Source organism: Poecilia mexicana, unplaced genomic scaffold (assembly GCF_051168715.1).
Source record: "Poecilia mexicana isolate PSO_F unplaced genomic scaffold, ASM5116871v1 scaffold_10, whole genome shotgun sequence".
Classification (NCBI taxonomy): Eukaryota; Metazoa; Chordata; class Actinopteri; order Cyprinodontiformes; family Poeciliidae; genus Poecilia; species Poecilia mexicana.
The window spans coordinates 15,555,338-15,568,458 of record NW_028263379.1 but is presented as its reverse complement, the minus strand read 5'-3'; positions in this window follow the sequence as shown (position 1 = coordinate 15,568,458).

The window sequence follows — 13,121 nt, the reverse complement described above, 5'->3', positions numbered from 1 at the left end:
CTGATAGAGACTGGGAACTGAACCCAGGACAACCATGTTGAGTTCTTGCAGATGCACTTTGCCAGCTGAGCCACCCCACAACCCTAGGTCTTTGTTCTCAATACAAACTTGAGACTTTTTTGAAGACTTGTGCGATACAAAAAAAAATATTGCAAAACCTCTTCTTCTCTCGGAGATCTATTTGTGGAACAGAACACACTGGAAAAAATTTGCGTTCTTGCCATCTGATTAAACCAGACCATGTTGTACTCTTGACTGTTGAGACCAATCCTAAAATGTTTGCATTGCACAGCACCATGTGAAGCACAGCAGTGTTTCACAGGTATGTGGGTTTGTTTTGGAGACATCAGACCTGGACGCAGTCACAGTATCTTACCAAAGGACAATAAAATATAATATGATAATATCTTTCCAACGACTGGAGCTTAAAAAACTGGACCCTCCACAGGACAATAATCCTAAATATGGCAGCAAATGTACAACAGAGTGGATAAAAGGCTGGAAACTGTTTTACTCAATGTGAAACTCAAGACTATAAATTGCTTAGGCCTCTTCCTTATAAGATTGTTTCCAACCTACAACTGTGACATCTCATAAATGTATGAGTGATTGTATTCATTTCCACAAGATTGGCTTTGCTGCTTTCTACTTGTCACTTGGTTCCACATGAAAACAACCATCCTGTCAGCGTGACCAGTCATCATAACAAGTAGAAAATGTACAGTGGATACCTTCAGAAATCAGAAACCATAGCATGCAAATCTGTACAGGACGTTTTATTTAAAAAAAAAAATAAAAATAAAAATAAAAATGAGGCAATATCAGTTCAGAAGAGGACTTGGGGTTTGGAAAAACTATTATTTTGAATAATTGTTAGGTTATCTTCATGTTTTATTTTAACCCCCAGTTAAAAAAAGAAAACAAACCATCTCAATTTCTCTTGAGGTTGTGTTGTCGGGGTTAGACAGGCCAAGCAAATAAAATGTAAACATATTTCCTTGAGAGTAAAATAAAAAAAATACAAAGTTTCTTTTTCAGGTCTGGATAAAGATAGGGGTATGATCCCCAGACGAACAGGAACGTGTTATGACTGCAAATCTTTTAGACAATGCGCACTCTAGATAGAATGAAGTGTTATAGAGCGTTAAAGACCCCAACATAAACTACCCCAGCTTTAGTATTTATTTATTTTTTATCAAAATAAGTGTTGGGAAGGCCAGGAGATCATGAATATTCAACAGACCTTTTATAACAATCTGGTCTTTAGCCGTTCTGACATCCTCCATCTAGTGAAAAAATTCAAACATAAAAGCAGGTTAAACTTTCAGCGAGACATGACCCCACCATTGATCAATGTGAGGTGGCCATGGCATCTGCAGAAATATGTATACTCAGTGTCCACCCAAACTGTTTTTTTTTTTTTTTTCCAGAGAAATATAAACCGATCTAAAACCTTCCATCCTGCTGCTTCACACACTGTTGATTTCCTGCCTCAGGCTCATATGTGTGTTGTATGTACCGTATGTCCTTTTTCTGTGAGTCAGTAAGCAGATAGTCTGCCAGGAGGTGCTCTGCAGAAATTAATGACTCTCTGCTGTGGATGCTGGAAGCCCTCGTCCTCTCCTGCGCCTGGTGGTCTGGATGTTGGCTGGTTAAGTTGTCACTCTGGCTTTCATCGCCACTCCTCCTGCCAGGAGCAAGAGGGATGACCCGCTTCCACAAGGCAGGAGGGAAGGAAAGACCCAGCAGGGCTTAAGTTACTTCAAACCAGCAGCTCGCTTTTTCGCCAAAATTCAGGAGAACTGACTGAAGTTACTTCTAATTAGTGCCCAATTCCATTCACTACCGCTATGAGTACTGGCAGCTGGTTGGGCCAGTTTTCCCATTTAATGTTTTTAAAACACAGCAGTAGCTGATGGCATAACAAGATATGCACTCAGTTGGCTTTCTTTTTCTCCCTGCAATACTTACTAGTATCCTGTTCCTCCGTGTCTACACAATAAAATATCTAGACATTCTGAAATTTATTATTATTTTTTAACCATCATCTAGATTTTAGATTTTACATTGATTTGCAAATTTAAAGAGTAAATTGTTCTTCCCAGGTTTTTTTGTGTTTTCACCTGAGGGCTGACCCAAGCTTACGTTAGATTTTTGTGTTAAAACTAAATATATATATATATATATAAAAAAAAAAGATTGTTTCCAAAATAGTTGACATTATAAAAACACTCAAGATATATGAAATGAGGAGTAGACAATGAAACCCCACAAAACGCATGCAGCAATCCTCGTATGTTTCAGTGGGGGAAGGGCAGACGTCTCCTCTGACCGTTGCTGAAGGAAAGATCAAGAGCGCCATGTGAGCTGGTCACATTCTCCAGATTCCTTAAATTGGCAATTAGCTTTAATAAGAGCTTTAATTTTAATGAGGAGCTTGTAGATCCCCGAGTTCATTTCATGTTTGACCCCTCACCCTCTTCACCATTCCACTCCCAACGATAACATGAAGGCCTGTCTGTTCCATTTGGACAGACTAAAGTGGGGGAGGACAACTGACTAACAGTCTCTAACAGTTCACTGACCTTCCACCCAATCAGACCTGATTTGTTCCGTCCACACCATCACCAGCCCTGCAGCTCCCTCCTCCTTTCTTAATTAATTCATTTTTTTTTTCTTCACTAATGTCAATCCATCTTATTATAATGAAGCTCTGATTTTGAGAAGCACCAGAGCTTTAATGATGTGCAACCCACAGCCTCAGACTTGTACCGTGGACACGCAGAGGGATAAAGACTACTGTAAAGAATTTAAGTTGATTGCTTTAACAGTTGACGTTTGATATAAATTGTGTTAATGATTTTACTTTGAGTTCTGGATGAATCCTGATGAGTCTGTTATAAAACACAGCTTAAATGCTGTTGGTTTACAAATCTAACATTAAATTATGTTTTCCAAAAACTGCATTCAACACAGATGCGGGAACAGCAGTCACATGGTGTGCGCACAGCAAATCTCACTTTAAAATAGCACAGCATCCTTTGTCGATGTCAATACTGACATTTCATTGTCGTCATTGTTTAAGACATGATTTCTAATGCTGCTTCAAGGAATTTTTTTTATAATCTTCCAGGAGGATTTTGTGGTTACAATGTGCATCTTGATTTAGAGCTTGGCAACATTTGAAATTCCAAATACTTTATAGATTCATTACTCACAAGGTGATATTTTATAAGCATTTCTTTCTTTAATGATTATGGCTAACAGCCAATAAAAATCAACATTTCTGTAAAGCTTCTGAGAAGAGAAAAGCATGAATTGCTATAAAATGTATTGGTGGCTGGCAGGAGCGACTTTGGGTTTGCTGGTGTTGATCTACTTTGAACAGTGACCAACACCAGCAGATGACATGACTCCCAAAATCATCACTGGCTGTGGAACCATCCCACTGGACATCAAGCAGCTTAGATACTGAGCCTCTCCATTCCTCCAAACTCTGGAATCAGATTTAATTGGATACTTTTATGGTTCCTGGCCTGTGTCTTGTAACTTTTCCCATCTTTGTTTTCCCGAATTTGAGTTTGAATGTGTTAAGATGACCTGTAAGCCAGTTCTTGACTGTTTGCCTGTATCTGGATCCTCCATCACCGTCGCTGAATGACAGAAAATACCACATAATAAGCCCCAAAATGAGCTCTTCAATGTCCCCTAGAACATTTCTAAAAGAATATTTAAAAAAATGACAACTGTACATTTCACACATTACAATTTTAGCTGTGCCAACATTCCTGTTTGACGCTCAGAAGAAATTTGGATTTTTAGTATTTTTTAGCTAATAAGTGTCACTTGAGAATATAATATAAAGCATTATCTTATTTTATTTAGCTTGTATTTATCCTGAGATTGAAGATTTTATAAAGGAGACTCTTCCAAGACAGCAGCATAATTACAATAAAAACAAAAAAATGGCCATAGATCAATTTTTTGCCCTAAATCGATTAGTTTGAAACTGTGTCAACTGTTTTATGAATTTGTGAAAAAAAAAAAAAAAAAAAAAGAAAAATTCTTAGGTGCATGTTAAATCTTTTCAAAAAGATAAGAGTTGTCAATTAATGATTTATGATCTATTAAGGTTCAGTCACAGGAAAGGAAAATAATAAAAAAGTGTCCATGTCATGATATTTTGCAGCTGAGCTGCTGTTTTTCTGTATCATACCATCAGCACGAAGCAGCATTCAACAGAATAGCAGGATATAAACACATTAGTATACTGCTGCATATTGTAATCTGTGCCTGACATTTCCTTCCCATTATTCACTAATGCTGCATCCACAGCACAATGTCTCTGCATTTATCACTGGAAATTGGTGCAATTTATATTCATCTTGCACATTGACACAATAGCACAGTATGGGAATGGATTCCCTACTTCAATGGAAACCGCACAGTGTGAACAGAATTGGTGAGATACGATTTTTTTTAGGGACTGTGGGAGCCGAAACATAAGCAGAGATGAGAAGTTTCAAGATAAGTCAGTTTGTTTCGAAGCTTTTTAACATTTAACAGTTTACAATTAATTTGGTTGCATGAACTCAACTAAACACACGAGGTCTGTATATTTGGATTTATTACTAAGAGATGATTGTTCTTGTATTAAACACAGCTTTATTTGAACTAAATTAAAAGCCTGAAATAAAAAAAAAAAAAAGAAAATGTAAGTATTAGTGAAAATTTAAATATGGACATAACATTTAACTATTAGCATTTAAAATAATATATAAATAAGGCTTTTACAAAGTCTTATTTCTGAAGACGGACTCCAATAATGACCACAATAACGTCGATGCCTTACTTTTTATTTATTGTTAAAGTGATACGTCTGACATGATTGTGCTGCAGCATCAAGCAGTGCAGAGTGGCATCTTAATTGTGCAGTTTGACAAAAGTACTGTCATAGTTAGCATACAGATGCTCAAGTCCTGTTTGATTTTTAAAATCACATTGGGCTCTAGAGTCTGCACAAAGACTTGATACTGGGGCAGAGGTTTCCCTTGAGGCAGGACAATTACCTTTAATATGATTTTTAAGATTGAGTTTTACAAATACTTTCCATTTGACTCTACTTGACCTTTTTTGCAAAGAAGAATTTCCAAAATTTCTGTTTCGTGTCCAGTCACATTGCATATCAAACTCTAATTTAATGCCATTGGAAGAGATGATGCCAAGAAAAAGCACTCCTGGATCAACTTCCTGGAAAATAACTAACATGCCAATATGTGAAAAGGTTCAAGGAGTTTTAAAATCTATTCAAAACACTACAAGACAGTTTTTTTTTGTTGTTGTTTGTATTTTAAGTTACAACAAAATTGCTTGTACTACCAGCCATCTGCAAAGAAAAAAGGTTCTTGAACTCTTATAATTGTTCATCAAAAAGAGGCACATCTGAAACCAGACCACAGAAATCACTTCAGAGACCATATATATTTATTCAGCCTGAAATTTACAGTCTCATCCAGACAAAGTATTTGTATAACTTCTACAGAACAGTAATCTTGCTCTGTGTGAGCAGCGTACAGAGTTAGGGAATGGACGTCTGTAGCACAGAACTGAAAGTAATCATCGTTTGTTATATTTAAACAAGAAAAAAGATCATCACAAAGAAACTCAATACTGTTTTTGTTTAGAATGGCTGTGTAGAATCAGAACTTGTTCAAATCATTCTTCTGGATTTGTACAATTAGTGAACTCCACACAAGCGGCACACGTTTTCCTGGTTTCATTTACCAAAGAGTGGCTCCTTCGTAAACGGTGCTTTATTACAGTGCAGCCACAACAACAAAAAAACTCCTAAAAGTTGCTGCCAAGACTGACTTGGACTCTAAAATCTCTGCAAGTCCTAAGTTGGCTCAGTTTTCAAAACAGATTTTCTAATAGAACGCTTTGTATTCAGCTGATGACATTGAAATGATAATTGTGACTATTCAGAACAGAAAACCAGGGTCATACTGTTATGAAAGCAAACTAAAAAGTGAGTGCTATATTGTATTTGCTCTGTGTAGCTGGTAATTCAGCCTAAATGCTCTTTAATGTGGTCTGAATCATATCGTTAATGAGTGTGGTGGAGAATTTTCTGAGCGCTGTTACAATCAAAGGATGAGGATTTGTTCTGCTTTGGCATATCAGGCCTTAGCAGAGAGAGACAAAAAAGAAGGCTTTAAATACAGTGTTTGACTGTGACACCAATGCCGCTCTGACACCACCACCCCCAGATAAATTTGCAAAGTGTGTTTCCATCAAACATGACCCTGCTGCAGACCAATTATCCCTCCAGGACTGCATCATTTCAGTGGCCAGGGTCGACCCCGTCTGTCAGCCACTGTCTGTCCCCTGCTGACAGGAGCCACGGGAATGGAAAAGCTCGTCTCCATTGGCAAATAAGCGCCTTCAGAAAGCATGCAGTCTAGAGTGTCAGAGGTCAGAACATCCATAAACAGACACTGGTTGGCTGTTGGGGGCGGGCAGTGTGACCTGAAAGGCCTCTTACTCTCTTAGGATGATGTTTCCTTCGATGTGACTGAAGCAGGTGAGGAGGCTGGTGATTCAGAGCCACCGCAGGCTGGACCTTTCAACATTTCTCTCCTGGAGCAAACTGTGTCTGTCGAACAGCTGATAGTGCACTGAAGATCTTTCGTCTACAAATACACCGACTGTGGATAAAAAAAAAATAATGTCTGGACAGTATATTGGAAAGCAAAAACTTTAACTTTGTTTTCCATAGAAAATGATTCTCAACTATGCAGTAAATAATAGCAATTGAAAGCACAATGCCAAGATGGAAACCTGTCGGCAATGATATTACAACACAAAGCATGTATCAGCTGTATTGTTAAAGCCTTGAAGAAAATAAAATAAACCATGTTGCACTCTCTTATAACACAATCATATGCTTTTTCCTCTGCAAGGAAACAGTTCGATCACAATTTAGATTTTCACAAGAACTTGACTTTAAGGGCAAGTCATCAAAACTATTCTTCACAACATCAGAATTTCCTCTTCTGCAATATCAAATATCAATCAAATTAGTGTCCAAAGATATTTAATGCTTAATATCAAATAATAAAAAAAAATACATTATTTTCTACAAGTTTGTTATTCACAGTATGAAATTAACTTTCTAATGGCCCTATTGTCCTTTTTCCTCCACTGGAGAGTAAAAACATTAGAATGTCTTCATCAGTTCCTGTCTCTTCTTATGACACTAAATCACATTTTGAAATTGGTCATAATTCTCAGCACAAATATCATATTTTTACAAAGTCCTTTGATCAATTCAGGTCAGTTGTAACATGCTGAATCATGTTACAACTGATTCAGTTGTAACATGATTACAACTTTTCATAAAAATAATTTCTAAACCATACTCTTCATTATATTAATTCTATCAATATTCACTCAATGAGTAATCCTACCTAGACTTGTGGCCCTTGGCTGGTGCTTGGAGATGTATATTTTTTCTGACTGTTATGTAACACCACACATTAAACACATTAAAATATTCAATTATATACCTGCCACAACGCCACACCAGTCAGTGACTTGACTGAACAGTGGTTTACAAGCAAGTCCATTTTGCCCTGCCAGTTTCATCATCCTTATTTGACTTTACTAACCAATTGTTGCACGTTTAGCTGTGTCCGTTTCCAGAGGTTTCTTTATTGTTCATTCTAGCCCTCTCTGCACCACTCTTATGTTTTCTGCTTTCCATCTTTTAAACACTCCTGATAAAGAGCACTTACATGTTACTTCAGAGTGTGCCTTCAAAAACAAAACCAAAAAAAAAAAAAAACTGTTTTGCCAATGGAGGTGAATGGAGTTCAGGTAAAGTGGGTATGGCAGCCCAAATGTCAGACCAGCACACCAGGAGATGTCCTACTCCTGAGATTAGCCAATCCAGGCCTTGTTGGCAACCATAAGAGGGCTGATTGATTTTTATTACAACACTTTCAGTACCATGTCCAGGAAACAGGACTTGAATTGTTCGTAGAGGTTATTTTGAGCTAAATGGTAGTGAAGTTGAAAAGATGAGTCAGGAAAAAGTTGTTATAAAAAATAAAAAACCAACTTAAAAGCAGAAAATAAGCACAGAGCAAGTGCTGCTAATTGTGGTTCTACAAGCTGTTGGGATGTTTTGGTCCTTTTTAAATTTATGTTTCAGTAAATAAATAATGACACCACATATTTTGACTGAAAACTGAGAAAAAGGAAAACAAAAAATTACCTCAGTTTAATGACTTAAATTGTAGGAACATGACTATTTATGCATCCTCAAGCTTTCATCGGTACTGAGATACCCAGTGATTAATCGCTGCAGGTGTTTATGAAAAATTTAAACCTTTTCTCCAATGACTAAAAGGGAAGCACTTTCTTTGCTTAGTATTCAGTATGAAACACATCGAGCTCCTTCTGCTTCATGTCAGTGTTGACCAGCAGCAGCAGCTGTGCACACAGACTCTGACCACATGCCAACGGTTTTTGCTCTGCTGTTTACCACACCGTGTATCAGTCACAGTTCAGAACCATAGGTATAAAAGTCTATTTTCCAGCTTCATGAATCCACAAGTCAAAATCAAACCAGTGTGGTAAATGTTCTACTGCCTCAGCTGCATTTCACAGTAATTTCCTAAATGGAAGTATTTACACTAAGAGCAATAATGTAACAGTACTATTTTGTTTCTTGCCATTTTTGTACCAAAGTACTTAAATGGACTTTTTCTCTTGTTTTTATAAACTTACACCTCTCACCCAAAAGGCTTCTGCAGCTCATTTCACATTCTCATTTCATTCTAGGTCAATGCAGGTAAAACTGACTAAAATTTTATGTTATGACATCATTTAGGATTTTTTGCTATACACATTATATTTGAAATGTGTTCTTTGGGATGTTGTGGTGTAGTGACAGAAAAGGGAGACAATCTGCAACACAGCTAAAATCTCCACCACAATTTTGCCAAAGATTTGTTCACCCCAGTAATTTGTATTTATTTTTATTTTTTTTTGCATCTTCTGAAACAATACTTTTTTCTTTCAACTTAACTTCCCACTCAGATGTAAATATGTAGCACTGTTTAAACCGTCAGCCTTTTTAATAATTACTTTTTGCATCTCATCACCCTGATGGATCATGCCAATGACGGCCTCCTGGACAACTGTCAAGTCAGCCATTTTCTTTACCGTTGTATGAAGACCTAGTGTCATTGTTTTGTCTGAATCCACTGAACAGAGCTAGTCACTTTTATACTTTTGAGAAAAATTTGCAGCAACAAGATTAAGAAAAAAAGAAAACTGAAGAAAGTTTGTTGCGGAAAATCTGGAAACTCTGAACACTTTCTTTAGTCAAAGCTTCTTCTCGAGCCTCACAAACACTATCCAGCAAACACTTTGAAAACACTAATTATGGCCCACCAGAGAAATAAAAGTTCACCCACACAACAGAGAGAGGATCAAAGAGCTTATTTGCCGAGTAGTCAGCATTGCTTCAACAGCCTGACTGGAGGTAAGAAGATCAACAGAGTGCTGAAAGTCATGCAGCTCAAATGATGTGGCGCCTCCTTGAATGAGTAAGTAGCAGTTCATGGTTGAACCATTATGGTGTTGAAGGGCCGCCGGGTGATTACAGGCTTTTGCCCCAGCCGTGGGCTGTTGAGCCTCGTTAATACAGCTCTGAAGGTGGGCTAATTGGTGCTTAATTACTGTAGTCGGCCCAACAACAGTCAGCACAAACAGCTGCACATAGCAAAGAAACAAAACAGAGGAACAAAGAAAAACACAGGGATAAATTAATAAGCAGAGACGCTGAGCTGAGCCATTCGAGGCGCGCTTGTTCTGTAATTGCAAGCGGAAGTAGGAGGAGGAAGCACACTCTACGGCAGCTCGTCAGGACAAATGGTGATGATGTGAATTATAGATTTCCACAAGCCCCCCCCGTATTTGGTTCTTTAGAAACACCACTGCTCATGAAATGTTAAGTGGACAGATGGCAACAAAACAGCACACAGCAAACGGCGAAGGGGACGGGGGAGAATCCACAAGAAGAGGAGTGGTTAGCGTGTGCAGGCTTCCAGGGGAGGAACAGAGAACATTTATAGCGCCCATGAATGTCATAACAGGAAACCTGGCAAGTTGCTAAAAGGACACATTTACTTTCCTCTCTATTCCTTAATTATTTCACTTGGACATATTTGATCAGGCAGGGTAACCTGTGGCCAAAATTTTATTTGGAAAGAATGAAAGCCGCTAACTTAGGATGAAGGGTTCTGGTGCTGCGCATGTTGATCAGTGTTTTGATTTAGCTATTTATGGGCTTTAATGGCGCAGCTCTGAGGGGAAAACATAAAAACAGAGTGGCAGTTAAACCTTTTCTCCTCACAACAGGGAAGAATAAAGGAACACCCAACACAGGAGTGTTTATTCATCACTGGTCCAGATATTTGGATTAACACTGTAATGTAAATGGCAGTCTAATTGCGTGCATGCTCTGACTATTCTCAAAAGTGCAGGCAACTCAGGGTCACGCAGCATTACGTGTGGTTACAGCTCCTATGGCAACCATTCAGTGCCGAGAACATGCTGCTGCATTCACTGTAATGAGAAATCCATTTGTGGACAAGGCAACAACAAAGCCTTCAATTACTGCCAGCACACTTCCAATCTAACCAATGTACATTTCTCCTGCAGCAGCAGCCGCCGAGTCCTCCCTCTGCCGTCCCTCATCTCATATTAACTCCGCAGTATTAGTTTTGACAAGCCTGCCTTTGAATCACATTAAAGACTTCCAAGATTATTATTACAAATGTAAAATTACATCAGCCCGTCCCCTGGCTGCTAGCAATGCGATGCGCACTGATCACTGCATTCTCGAGAGCATCTTCCTTCGGATTAGAGGTGCCACTGTTCATAAACTCATCAAAGCACAGTGAGCACGGAGCCTCTCAAAGATAATGAAAATGTGCCGACAATAACGACCAGGATTAAAAACGGGACTGCGAAAGAGAGGAGGAGGAAAAGGAAGATGATGGTGGATAGGACGAGGAAGCTGGAAAGAGAAAGATGATCAGGACAGATGCTGATGGCAATCAGTTGTTGTGCCATCTGAAAAGACATCCTGAGAGCAGAATGGAAAGTAATGACTTTTTATGCGTCGGATTTCTCTTCAGGAGAAAACAAAGCATGGCCAGAGAACGTATGGTGCTAATAAGCATGTAAGATTTTAAAACACCTCAGCTTTGGTTTGATTGCATAATACTTTCCATCTGTGGTTCTGAGGTTGTGGCACAGCTTCCTATCTGTAATATGGTATAATAGAGTGTTTAGGTGTAAGTTAAATTATATTCCAGGTGAATCCTCAATCAATCACTGTGCTGGACATCTATGTGTGCACTTTGATAAATCAGAAATAATGGTCCAGCATCCAAGTTCCAGGTAAGTATTTTGAGCTTTAAAATAGGAAATACATCGCTTGATCTTATATGCCTCTAATTTGGCATTTGTGGAGGGTTATGTAAAATGTTACAATAAAATGTGACTTCTTTGATTATGTTTAACTACGCCAGTGCCTGAACTGGCTTTTGGAGTCGACTCCACTCTGTTAGGTGTTCTTAATTTTCTGACATCCGTCACTTAGGATGTGCACCACCAGGAAACCCCATTCAGATGAAAAATTGTGAATATTGGCTATTGGCTTGGTCTTGTGACACCAGTAGTGGGGTCAGGGACAACAGCCATATGACAGGAGCCATGCTATTCTGTATGGATGATGGTAGAGCAAGTACCGCTCTACCAGTACATATCATACAAATATATGACCTCAAAGGAAAAATAATAATAAGAAAGACAAAGGGCAATTTTGTTTCCCATCTAAATATGCAATTGTTGATAAAACTCCATTGATCTTTAAATGTGTTTGATCGAATGGGCGAACCAAGTACAAGTCTCGGCAACTGTATCTACTTTAAACTGGGACAAGACAATTTGGCAGCAAAATATACATTTCTACATATTTTTCCTGCGTTAAGTGAGGATAATGTTTAGAGGGGGGACTGAGAGTGTGCCATTTCCACAAAAGTACAATTTCCTTCAAACAAGTTGAAGGAAATAACTGTAGTGATTATTTTTAACGAGGAAAAACACTTTTTGCTTCAAATGTGTTTTGCATTTAAACAGATATACAGACAACAACTTAAACAAGATGATACACAAAAGAGAGAAATCCCACAGGATTAGTTTTGTATCATTTTCTTTTAGAGGGATAAGAAAAATAATGTTACATTAAGCACAGCATTTTAATTGGAACATTTTGAAGTTGGAGAACTGTGGATTAATTTTATCTGGCAGTCTGTAATTCAGCAGGTTTATCCTTTCTGGATGCTAGTGCCAACTACCTGCTACTTCCCGTCTACAAGCAGAAGTGAGCATCTTATGCATTGAGCACAAATCGACTGCTCTAACTCCCCAAGAAGACAAAACATACTCATTACTATGAGCTCAATAAAACACCACTGTCCTCTAGTCAGACTCATTTCTGTGTGATGATAGTGAAGACACGGGCCAAGGTGGTGAGAGAGGCTTCTGCTTTGTCTCCTTTCATTTCTCCAGACAGAATTAAAAAAAAAAAAAAACGACGGAGAGATCGGTGAAAAGAAAGAAAAGAGACACTTGGTGCAGGATAGTCCCAGCCATTAACCGCTGGCTGATTGCTTTGTGCAAAAGGTGCCTGAAGAGCAAGAGGAAGGAAATTAGGGAATAATGGGAGGGAGTAATGAAAGAGGATGAAAACTGGCAGCACTGTTCAACAGGCGCAGCTGAGAAGAAAAAGAGGAGAAAAACTCTGGATGAGAGATTTAGCTACAGCAGAAGAGGCCAGATGTTGCTCAAATTTCAAATATTTACTGCTAAAATGAACGCTAATAAAACGTGGCTTAAGGTTCAACAGGTTTCTGTCACATGTTTTCAGGGCTGGACTGGTAATTGGGTAAAGTGCCCGGTTGACTAGTGCAATTTTTTATTATATTAACCAACCAAGAACGACTCATTCCATGATTTTCTGTCATTGAGCTAGCCTCAAT